We start from the raw sequence: 12114 nt of genomic DNA on the forward strand, positions 1-12114 counted from the left end.
ATATTGCATCGAAAATTATAGCAAAATAGAGTGAAGAGAAATAGTAGGAAAAGTGTGGCAAAGTCAAGAAAAAATCAAAGCATTAACGACAACATGACATAATAGTATTTATCGTAACTATCAAACGGGAAATTGCATGTAATTAGAAGAGTGCCTCAGTGCCTTACTAAGTTTAGTTCTGGAATTGGCAACAGGGATATATTGTGGCAGTGAATTAAACAAAGAGCATACGTAAATTTCCTTTTTTCATGCCTCGTTGAGAATCTATCGATCCAATAGCGTTGCTTTGTCCTAAGACTGCAGGGGAAAATATATGGCATCTTAAAGTGACTTACTGAAAACAAACGAGACGAATGGGAGCTAACCGAGGGGCCTGATTTTTATTAGTCATATCATAAGAAGCCAACAAGCACTGACACCAAGGACAACATAGGGGAAATTACTTCTGCCTAATAAATTAAATAAAGAAACGGTAAATAAATGGAAATGAAAGTGGATGAAAAAATAACTTGCCGCAGGGGCGGAACGATCCCACAACCTTCGCATTTCGCGTGCAATGCTCTACCAATTGAGCTACCGTGGTGCCGTTTCCCTGTTTACTTTCTTGGGTATTTATGTTTCCTCATAGAACCCTGGGCGTGTTAGCCAGCGCCACCACTCACAGACCTAGGCAGTGGACGTGGAACATCCTTTCTGCCGCAGGCGTCACGAGACCATGATCTTTTTTGGGTGAAGGCAACCGGCCAATAAAGCCACACATGCTACCTGAAGGCATCAGTGTTGCCGGATTCGAGACCCTCGTTATGTAATAAACAAGAAGAAAGGGGGTTAACCGAGGGGCCCGAGAAATGGTAAATAAATGGAAATGAAAGTGGATGAAAAAACAACTTACTGCAAGCGGAGAACGATCCCACAACCTTTGCATACGAAGGTTGTGGGATCGTTCCTCGCCTGTGGCAAGTTGGTTTTTCATCCACTTTCGTTTCCATTTATTTACCATTTCTTTATTTCGTTTATTAAGCAGAAGTAATTTCCCCTATGTGGCCCTTGGTGTCAGTATTTGTTGGCTTCTTATAATACTGAAAACAACTCTTTTTCAGCAGATCATTGAAATTGAGAAAAAGCAGTACATGACAAACATCTTTGATACACATTTTAAGCAATAATTTTTAAGAACACGAGAGTTGTTTCATTTGCCAAATTGAGCAATCCCCTAATAAAAAATGCTGTATGCTAAGGCATCTACGATTGTCTTTTTGGACGGATGATGGCACAAGCTATCTTACACATGATGCATGATATAGTATGCAACATATGTGAGCTAGATGTCTTTGAAATAGCAGCCAAGTTGGCCCCAGAACTTTGAGTTTAATAAGAATCTCTCTTTTGTTTATATTAGAGATGTGATTAACTTTACAATAAATTAGCCCAATTAGATAAGCCATTCTGTCTATATGTACAGCTTCTACTTGGGGACAAAGGTTTGTGGACTTTTCATGCTACAAAACCCAGTACTTTTGGGGCTTGTGCATGTAGTTTAAAATCTAATAGTACATTTGAACATTGATGTTCATGATGGAACTTGCAACTTTAGTTTGCATGCTTGGGCTGCATAAAAGTTCATGTTCTTTTCAGCGTTTATGATTGGCAAATTTTTGTTTTCAATTGCTCATGACCACTTTTGTTGAACCATGAAGAGTTGATTCCATCAACGCTGTCAAAACAATGGGGCATACATGTCTTTAGATGCAGTCATTGCAGGAAAGGTTAACTAGGACGATCTATTGATCAGCGTGAAGAAATGGCAGCATGTCACAATGCAGCCTGTGTGCATTCAAGTAGGATGGCTTGGCATGCATTGTTGCGACGCCAGTTACTTAAAGCTTGACCAGCGTTATTTTTGGGTAGCGTGGCGTTGTCGGCAGGCTGCAGACATCCGGTGGACCATGGCGATCAGGCAGGGACGAGACGATTTCTAGTGCGAAACTTGCATGGTTTATTCAATGGTTTGTGAAAAATAAGAGAATGAATTGAAAAAGTACATTGTGGGGCCCTTTAAATAGGCCCACTAAAATCGTAGGCGGGATCTTGCTCACGTAGACGTCACGCGACAGGCACTGAGTCTGGTTGTGGATGGGCGGCGGATCCCTCCTACCCGGTGAGCTTGCACGGGCCCACCTCCGCAGGTGGCAACCTGCAGGTCCGGGATCGTAAGCGGCTGATTCGTTTTCCTGGGTGACTTTTCACGACCTTGCCTCCACAGGTGGCAACCCACAGAGTCTAGTCAGGGATAGGCGGTGGATCCCATCTCCCTGGTGAGCTTGCACGGGCCCACCTCCGCAGGTGGCAACCCGCAGGTCCGGGACCATAGGCGCTTATCCTTTCTTCTTGGCGACATTGGTTCGCAGAAAGCATTCTCCCCTAGAGTTTGGACAGTTTGTGGAAAGGGTTCTTCTAAAGTCGCACGCACACAAAGGGGCCTGTAATCACTGCGGGGCGCCAGGCAGACCGGCAATCCCTCGAGACACAGCCATAGCAAATTAGGAATCCATCCTTCATTTCGCTAAGGCATGCACACACACGAAGGGGCCTGCAAGTACTGCGGGGCACCTGCCAGACTGGTAACCACTCGAGACAACCACAGCAAATTAGCAATCCATCCTCCGTTCCGGTTGAGCAGAGTGCCCCAAGCATCCTTTTATCCCAGGGTGTGACACGCCAACCGTAACAGCATTCACCATCTTCAAAACTACATACTTTGGGCTTGACCTGTCAACTTCAAAAGCAGGTTGCTTTTTAAATAACAGATTCAAAAGCTTTTTTAACCTGTCAATTCTGAACAAGCTTTGAACTATAGTGCATGAAACCATGGCTGAATAATGTAAGTGGCCTGGTATTGTAGCTATAAGCTGCTACTTTTTGGTGGTTTCTAAACATTAATTTCATTTTAGCAGTGACTAAATTCTCATGGTCAGGAGGCATACCATGCTTAACAAATCCAGTTCTTAATTCTGTAAATGTCTTAGTGTAGCCTGGCAACTCCTGAACTGCGCCTGGTGCAAAGGCTACATGTTACTGCAGGTCAACAGAACACATCCAACATATGGCACATCACTGCTTTGTAGTTTGTCAAAACATAGTGCACTTTGTGGGAAACATGTTTTTAACCTTTAATTTACGAAGGTAACACGTCATTAAGGTAGTATGTGTGTGGTTACTGTATTACCTAATGGGTGACATGGAAGGCTGCAGTTTCAACATTCATGACAATTCTCATGCTTTAAAGGGACACAAGAAAGAGACTATATTACTTTAATATGATAATGTATTCTTTCAAAACTATTATCATTAATTAATGTCATGGCGATAGGTTGACATTTAAGGGAGCAAATGAAAGTCAAACTTCATTTTAGTGAATTTTGCAACAAAACCCTAGAGTCGTTACACAGAGAAGATCAATCCTTTGTTTCCTATGAAGCTGTTGGAGAAAGCAGTTTTTTCTCACATCTCCTTTAAAAGCATAAATGGGAGACAAAATTGGGAACCTTTTGGACGTATACTGAAGAGAAAATCAGATGCATTATTAAGTTATCATTGTGCAATAAAAAAGCCACTTTGGCTACGAGGTGAGGCTTGGCAATCCAGAAAAAGCAGGAGAACAAAAGACTGGTAATGGTGCTGCGTTCAAGTTGCCACACCAGATTGCCTTGCATAACATCATGGACTTTAACAGCGTCTGCTGGGGCCTAGTTGTTCATCAGTAAAGATGAACTAAGTTGGTTTCTAAAGGGGCCAAAGACCGAACTTGTTAACTTTCAACAAGTGTGCCACAACTCAAATAAAAAATAAAACAAAGATCCATGACGTCGCTGAGTATTGGATTTCAGCGAGGTTGGAAAGGCCTCTTGGGCACCTGGTAACTTTACCAGATCGATGTAGGGAAACCTTCAACCAGTGGTGGGAATGCTGCTACAATTGCTCCAATCGACTGCATTTCGTTAAAATTGCTACATTCATGCTACAATTGAGAGAAGTATTTTAATGACTGGAAAATGTAGAGAGGTCGGCTGGATAATGGAGCATCTGGCCTGCTACTCTACGTAAGGGAAGGGGAAGAGGGGAAGAAAAAGGGTAACAATGGGGGATGATAATGGGAGGAACGAGGTGAAGGACACATGACACAACTGGTATCACAGGCGTGAGTCCAGGCCCGTGTCACCTAGGAAACGTGAAAGAGCACGCATTGACTCTGTCGTCTGCCAACTCTGTGGCCATGCGCCTAGCAAGAGGTCCTCCGACAGTGGTCCATTGTGTAAATGTCTCAAGGTATCTGCCATTGTCAGTCTTTCGCGCACATACTCGGCATAGCACGAGCACATGTTCTATAGTCTCTACAGCGCCACATACTGAACAGTCCGGGGAGTCTGTCCGTCCAATAATGTGCAAATATTTGTGCGTGAAGGCAACGCCTAATCGCAGTCTGTGTATCGGGCATGTATGAGGGCGTGGAATTCCACGCAGAATAGGAAATTTCATATCTAAATTTCATAATTGAGAGAAATTGCTCCAAAGCTGCTCCAGGATGAACTGCTTGGCATTATGGGAGGCATCTGCAAAGAGCTGTGAAAGTCAGGTGGAAGTTGCCACCACCCTATGCAAAGAGCGCTGTCACATCTGCTGCCATTCATAAAGCTAAATGAGCTAAAGGGTTACCGAGCTAAGGATAATGAGGATTTTCTGTCGGGCCTAGTAGTGCGCGCTTCGCCCATACACTTGTTGGCATGTCCTGTGCTCATACTTCGTATCGGCGGTGTGATGTGCATTTTGTGTGTTCAGCATGGTGGCTGTATAATGGTGCACTCAACAAACTGAATCTTCTTGCCTCCTTGCATGTTATTAGATTTGCTATGTCGCGTTTATCTGCGAGTGCTCGTAACGCAAAGAATTTGTAGCTCCACTATTCTACCAGCTAGAAGTCTTTAGGCCTACAAAAAAATTGCTCAAATGGTCATCTTGCATGCTACATGACTGTACTGCCACGAGTTTTGTGTGCCTTTGTCTTACTTTACCACTGGGGATGCGCAGTACTTATCGAGCGTGCTGGTTGACTCACTGTGGCCGCATGATGGTTGCAATTTGTTTTATAAGTGGTCGTGTACACAGATGATTTTCCTCAAGAACATTCACAATCATATGTGCTGGTATTATAGAACTAGTCTTGATGCGCAGGAATAGTGTTTGGCAGATAAAAATTCAGAACCGTCACTGTCGACTGCTACAAAACCTACTCCAAAATGCTCTTGGCCATTCCCTCTGATGGCACCAATGCTCTCACGGCCCGAGATGTTGAAGCGTGCCAAAGGGGTGCCAACAACGTGTGATGAAGGAAGACTTGGATTTATTTTACATATGTGTAAGCATAAGGCCAAGAAAAAAAAGAAAAGACTATGGGAAGCAGCATGAATTTTTTTAAGAGAGCTATGACAGCAGAATGAGTGCTGCTCTTGACAAGTCTCAGAATCCTCCTCACACACATGCACTGCTGCTTTTAACACCCTTTCCCCCTCCAGGGTGAAAGGGGCTTTTCTTCTTCGGGTCATATTAATTTCATGTCGTCCACTTTCCCACACATTACGTAAGCACTGCTGTCACGGTGACAACCAGTTTTCCTTGGGGTCCTAGGACGATGAGTTCTCCAGAGATGATTCACCACCTCTGGAACGGCGTCGATGAACTCACTGAGACCGACAGCAAAATGTGGTTCTCGCTCTCACCGCATGGGTCACTCGTCAAATGGCACGTGCACATGGGGGATGCAAATACGGTAAACCACACGTCCACACTTTTCGTGCACACGACAAGTTGCTCGAAGATCAATGGTACGCAGTGTGATGTCATTGGATCAACAATCCCTGCCAGCTTGCACAAAAGGTTTGCAATGTGTGTGCGATGACAGGGAATCTCCTGCATGAAGCAGCAGCAGCAGGCGCTCGGCTGACCGTATCTAACATGAGGTTATGTAGTGGGGGTTGGGGGAACAGTTCGTTTTTTTTTTCCTAGTAATCAACTTACCACAAGAATTAACGAAAATAGAGTTCTGAAAGCATACTTAATTTGTCTGAACTGTTTTTCTCTCTCTCTGGTGTCCTCTTAAAGAATAAGGAGTCCCTAAATGCTGCTTGAACTGAAAGATGACTGACTGACCTAGTGTCTTAACATTTCAATGCAACTCTATAAAACTATTAGCAATGCCATACTGTATAGAGTTTCCTACAATTACTACTAGAGAACTCTGGCACTAGTGTCAACAGGAGCTGCAAGCATGGCAGCTCAGCCAGTATGGGAATGAAGGCTAGACAAGTGAAGACTAGTATATGTATTTGTCTAAACTTTGTCCTGGCTTTGTGACTGCAAACTTTTCGTTTTCACCAAGATATTGTTATAAATGGAATAATTCTGCATGTGTGCAGAATCTTATTGCCTTCTGTGTTAAGAAATACAGGATTGTTTCAAAGTTTAGCCCAATAAAGTGCAGTAAGTAATGCTGTAACTACATTCGAAGCCATAAGCTCAAAGATACGATAAATCCATGTACTGACCATACCCCTCCAACGCTGGCTGAGTGATAACAATGCTGGAGTTCCCTCTAGTAACTTTAGCAAGAAACTTTGTGCTATTAGGGAAGGCTGTAGATTAATTCAGATCAGCTAGGGTTGTCTATTTTCGCAAAAACCTTTTGGTGAAAATGGAGAACAGCTACGGAGACAAACTGCACATGTGAATGTGCTACTGAAAGAGCCCCACGGTATCACATGCATTTAATCTGGGGATCAAAAACATCTCATATACTATGTACAGAGGCTTCTGCAGAACCAGTTTGCCACATTTTGTGTCCCTGTGCTCTGAGTTGTTGATTAATTCAGCCTTGCTCTGCAATCTGCTAGCCTCTTGGTTTGTTCAAATGGTACAGCGACTGCCCCAGAAAGGTTTTGGTCCCGGGTTCACTCACTGGATCAATATGAATTTTTACTTGTCTGCGAAGCATTTTTTCTGTGAGAACCCCCATATGGGTTTCCTTTGTCACTTCCTGCTACAGCAGGGCAGATCACAATCTTGCCTTTTAGGAAGTTGTCTGGTAGTATAGTGCCTATCGCTCAGTATACAAGTGCTTTCTTATTGTGCTCCCGATCATAATGCAACCATTGTGGCAGAAAACTGGACTGGTGACCTCATACTCTCCAACATAATGCCCTAGACACTTAATCGCAGTGGCACGTCGACGTGGAGGCTTGGGGCACGACGCCTCAGATGCTTTGTCTTGTCAGACATGTGGACATTTGCCTGCTCTGCCCTGCTACCAGGAAAAGAACTGAATAGTGGTTTGAGGGCTTTAAGGCAGGCTGTCCTGTAATGCCATTATGTCACAAAAGAAACGGGGCTTACTTAAAAGGAGTCAAGGCGAGCCTGAGATGGGCAAAATGTCCTTTTCCTCTTCTTCGTGTTCTCCACCCACACTTCTTCCACTCATGCGCTACATTTACCCTAACATTTCTCCCCTCCTAGACAAAGCCTGCTGGGCGAGTCAGTTAAGTTCTCGAAGTGAAGGACTTGTGAAGTGAGTGACGTGTATAACCAGTCTTGGCAGAGGATCGTCCAGTTGCGGTGAGACGCACCAGTCGATAGTTTACCTCACCGAGCTTGTCAACAATGTATGGTCCTTTATAGCTAGCGAGAAGTTTATGACACAGGCCACCACAGCAAGACTAGATCCCCTGGAGAATAGGTGACATCACGATGGTGCCTGTCGTACCGTGCTTTTGACCAGTCTAGCGAAGCCAGAGTACGCATGTGGGCCAAGCGTCGAGCTACTTCAGTGAGGCAGTCTTGCCGATGGATTGTCGTGGGTTGACAAAGAAAATATGGTGTCCAGTGTGTGGTGCGGCGGACGAGCCGTGGAGGAGGAAAAACGGGCCGTAGCCGGCAGTTTTGTGCTTTGAATTGTTAAAGGCATATGTAATAAAGGGCAAAATTTCGTCCGTCTTTATGGTCCGATGCGACATACATGGACAACATGTTCACCAGTGTGCGCTTGGTACGCTCGGTCAGCCCATTTGTTTGCGGGTAATACAGTGTCAAATGGCATAAGCTGGAAGCGCAGAATTGAAGAAGCTCTTCTATGACATCTGCAGTAAACTGGCGGCCGCGGTCACTGATGATGACTCAAGGAGGGCTGTGAAGGAGAATGATCAAGTGCAACAGAAAAGAGGAAACTTGGCTGCTGGTGGCAGATGGCAAGGCAAGCTCTCTTGCAATACTGGGCAGCTACGATGATCCAACGCTTTTCTTTCGATGAGCGGGGAAAGCAACCCATGAGATCAATTCCAACTTGCTTGAAAGGAGAGTTACAAGGTGTCAGTGGTTGTAGAAGTCCGGCTAGCGTAGTAGTTAAGTGCTTGCGGGCCTGACACTAAGCGTAACCAGCCACATACATTTAAGTTGACCGAGGCATTTGGGGCCAGTAAAGCTGCTCTTTGGCACGATGAAATGTACGCGCTGCTCCTAGATGTCCGGAGGTAGGATCGTCGTACATGGCCCGCAGAATAGTGGAGCATAGGTTCTCCAAAACAACAAGGAAGCAGGCACCAGTGGTTAAGAAATTCCTTTTGTAGTGGAGGCCATCACGAACACAAAAGCCTCGGGTTGTTGGGTCACGCGCAGCTTTGAAAAGTGGCTGTAAGCGGAGGTCTCTTTATCAGGAAATGCTGGCATCACGAGAACCAATCAAGCAGTCAAAGTTATCCACATCACACATGCTATGTTTAGTGGAATTCTCGAAAAGCAGTCTGCATCAGCGTGTCGGCATGAAACTGTGAAGTTCTACTCAAGACGTAGAGCCCAGTGTGCGAGATGACCAGAGGGATCACAGAGGTCGACAAGCCAGCACAACAAATGATGATCTGCGATGACTGTGAATGGATGCCCATACACATACGAGTGGAAACGTTGCACAGCAAAAATGACTGCTACGCATTCTTGCTTCGTAATAGTGCAATTGTGTTCAGGGTTACTTAGCGCGACTCGCATAAGCAATGATGTGCTCTTTCTGGTTGCACTGTTGAATGAGGATTCCACCAACGCCCAAGGCAACCTCCATTGGTGTGGATCTCTGTCGGTGCGGCTGGGTCAAAATGCCGAAGAATGGAGCCCGTCATCAATAGGAACTTCAGTCAACGAAAAGAAGTGTCGCACTCATGAGTCCAATCAAAAGCGGTGTCCTTATGCAGCAGACCAGTCAGAGGACAGGCGACAACAGCAGAAGCGGGTATAAATCGGCGGAAGTAAGAGCAGAGGCCTAGAAAATACAAAGCTCTTTAACAGACCGAAGAGGCTTGAACGCTTCAACAGCTAAATCAACAGATCAAATCAACAGATGAAAAGTAGGACGCCGAATGAAGGCAGTTCAATGCATCATCTATCTTTGGAAGAGGGCAAATGTCTTTCTTGCTAATGGAATTGAGACTGCGGTAGTCCACACAAGATCTCCCAAGTACTGTCTTTCTTCTGCACAAGTATAACAGGAGCAGCCCATGGGCTGGAGGATTCCTGGATTACTCCTCTCTGAAGCATTTCGCGAACTTGTTCGTCGATAATCTTACGCTCCGACTGTGATACTCGGTAGGGGTTTTGTTGAATAGGCTGCACCAACCCTGTGTTAAAGGGGTGGAGACATCAAAATTTTCGTTCATGCGTTTGTTGATTCAAACGTTGCGTCATGCTTCAGGGAGCACGATACACACAGAGGGATTCACATATATCCGATAAAGAATTTAATAATATCGTTATTATACCGAGCGATTTCGGTTTCGGTTTCTGGGCTCCGGCGGATGCTATGACGTCACAGAGGAGGAAACGCAACATGGCTTGGTCACGTGGGCCACAAAAAATAGTGACGTAAAACGATGCTGCGTCGTCTGCTCACGCGTACGCGTGCTCTCCTAGCAGAGGTAAACTGGCGATTCGAAGTGCATTTCGCGATTATTATAATTATTGCGAAGAGCGACAACAACGGTAAGAAAATATTGCGGCTTGTGAGAGTCGGTGATTCATTCCGAAGCGCCGTAAGCTTTAGCTTTGAAGTGAACCGGAAAAGGCCTAGCGACGATATCGGCGGCGCCGAACGATCAGAGGCGGTGAGGCTGCCGTCGGTGCCAGAGTGACCGCTCCTCGGTCGCTGATTGGCCGCTTCGCCCTACAGCTGCCGCACAAATGGGTCCCCAGCCCGTCCTCTCTATAGCAAGGAAATCTCGCCGTTCGCGAGCAAAACCGCCGTCGCACAAGGGCCCGCGAACGGCTAACGGCGTGCGGCGAGTCTCCGTGCCTCACATTGAGAAAGTCCAAGCGAACGAGAGACCGTTCCGAGCTGCCGAACTATGCGACTATGCCAGGAGAGAAGCGGACATCACGAACGCCGCATATCCTGGTCCCTTTCGGAGTCGGCCGGCTAGTGTTACACGCAGTTTGCCGTTCGCAGGCCGCCGTGCGGCGTTCGTGTTGTCCACTTCTCTCCTCTTGTGTCCGTGTCTGCACGCCTTACCCCTTCTTTGCATTAAGAAAGCATTTCTATATGCCTGTAGCTCGGTCATAGTGTAGGCTATGCTCGGTCGCTCGGCTCAGCAGGCTCCGTAATCTGCATTTCATCGCTACTCATCATACGTCACGTATTTGTGCTAGCGTGCTATGACGTCAATACTTTCGTTCCTCCTCTGTGACGTCATAACTGCCGCGCTAGCGATGGGTCTCGACCACGAGAAGGAGTTTTTAATGACTTTTTGAAGCCGAATTAAAATTATTTTGAAATGTTTGCGGCGTCCAATACCTCGTTCTGGGTGTCCTTGCATACGGAAGCAGCCTACAACATGCTTTTTATAGCCTCAAAATTTGGTGTCCCAACCCCTTTAATTCTGTGCTTGGTTCGAGGCACAGGAATGGATGGCGCGTTATCCTCCTGGGCAGTCGAACATACATAAGTGCTTAGTTAGAATGTTCACTAATGTACGGTGCTCATCCGTGCTGGTTGATTAGCTATCATAGGAAGAATCTGAGTCTTCTGAACAAGCAAGTGCCAACTCATTTATCTGGAACACTTGCGAGCATGTAAACTGGAGTCGACTTGTGCTCTTTGAAGTAAGCAAGCTTCGTGCCAGGGGGTACCATGCGTTTTCGCCTGGAGGGTTGGCAATTCACAATTTAGAGTGCCGCTGAGCCACAGACACAAGACAATGTGGTAGAAAAATGTTGTTCCTCATGCACGTTAAATGTGCAGGCTCTACTCCGACGTCAAATGCCTGACGACTGCTACTAACACAGCTCACCGGAACGTACACAGCAGACAAAGCAGGCACGAGTGTGTCCTCACAGGCATGCAATACACCGTCCTTGCTTGCAGCATCCTGCCTGAGCTCGTACGAAAAGTTGCCACTTACAAACATCTCCCCTGTTCGGCAATCAACTGTGGCACAGCACATCTGTAGAAAATCAATACCTAATATAACATCAGGTGAGGATCGGCAGAGAATGGCAAATTCAATTGTGAAAACTTGATCACCCAGCGACACTTGCGCAGTGCAAACACCAACAGGCTCCAACAAATCCCCACTTACGCCACAAAATGTTGCAACTTGGTTCCATTGAAAGACCACTTTGCATCCTAATAACCTTTTAAAAGCAAGGCTCATCACAGAAACAATAGCACCAGTGTCCACTAATGCCATTGTAGACACACCATCAACAAGTACTTCCATTTTGTTCGTTAACAAAACACAGGCGGAGGCATATCTTTCAGCAGCGAATCTCCAGCGACCTCGCCTCCATTGGCCGCGCTCTCTAGTTTTCCAGCGGTGGTGACCTTGAACGACGCAGTTGAGGAGCAGGAGGCAGCGTCACGCTACGGTCGAATGCGGGGGAGCGGTTCCAGAAGTTTCCTGGCCAAAAGTTGCTGCCAGGAGGCGATTGGGCCAGTGAAGGCCATTGGGTGTTGGGCGCTGGGTCTGCAAGTTGATCGTACCGAGGCCTTTGACGATGAGGAGAAAATCGGGATGTGTGGTGAATAATGCC

Source organism: Dermacentor andersoni, chromosome 6 (genome assembly GCF_023375885.2).
Source record: "Dermacentor andersoni chromosome 6, qqDerAnde1_hic_scaffold, whole genome shotgun sequence".
In the NCBI taxonomy this organism is placed as follows: Eukaryota; Metazoa; Arthropoda; class Arachnida; order Ixodida; family Ixodidae; genus Dermacentor; species Dermacentor andersoni.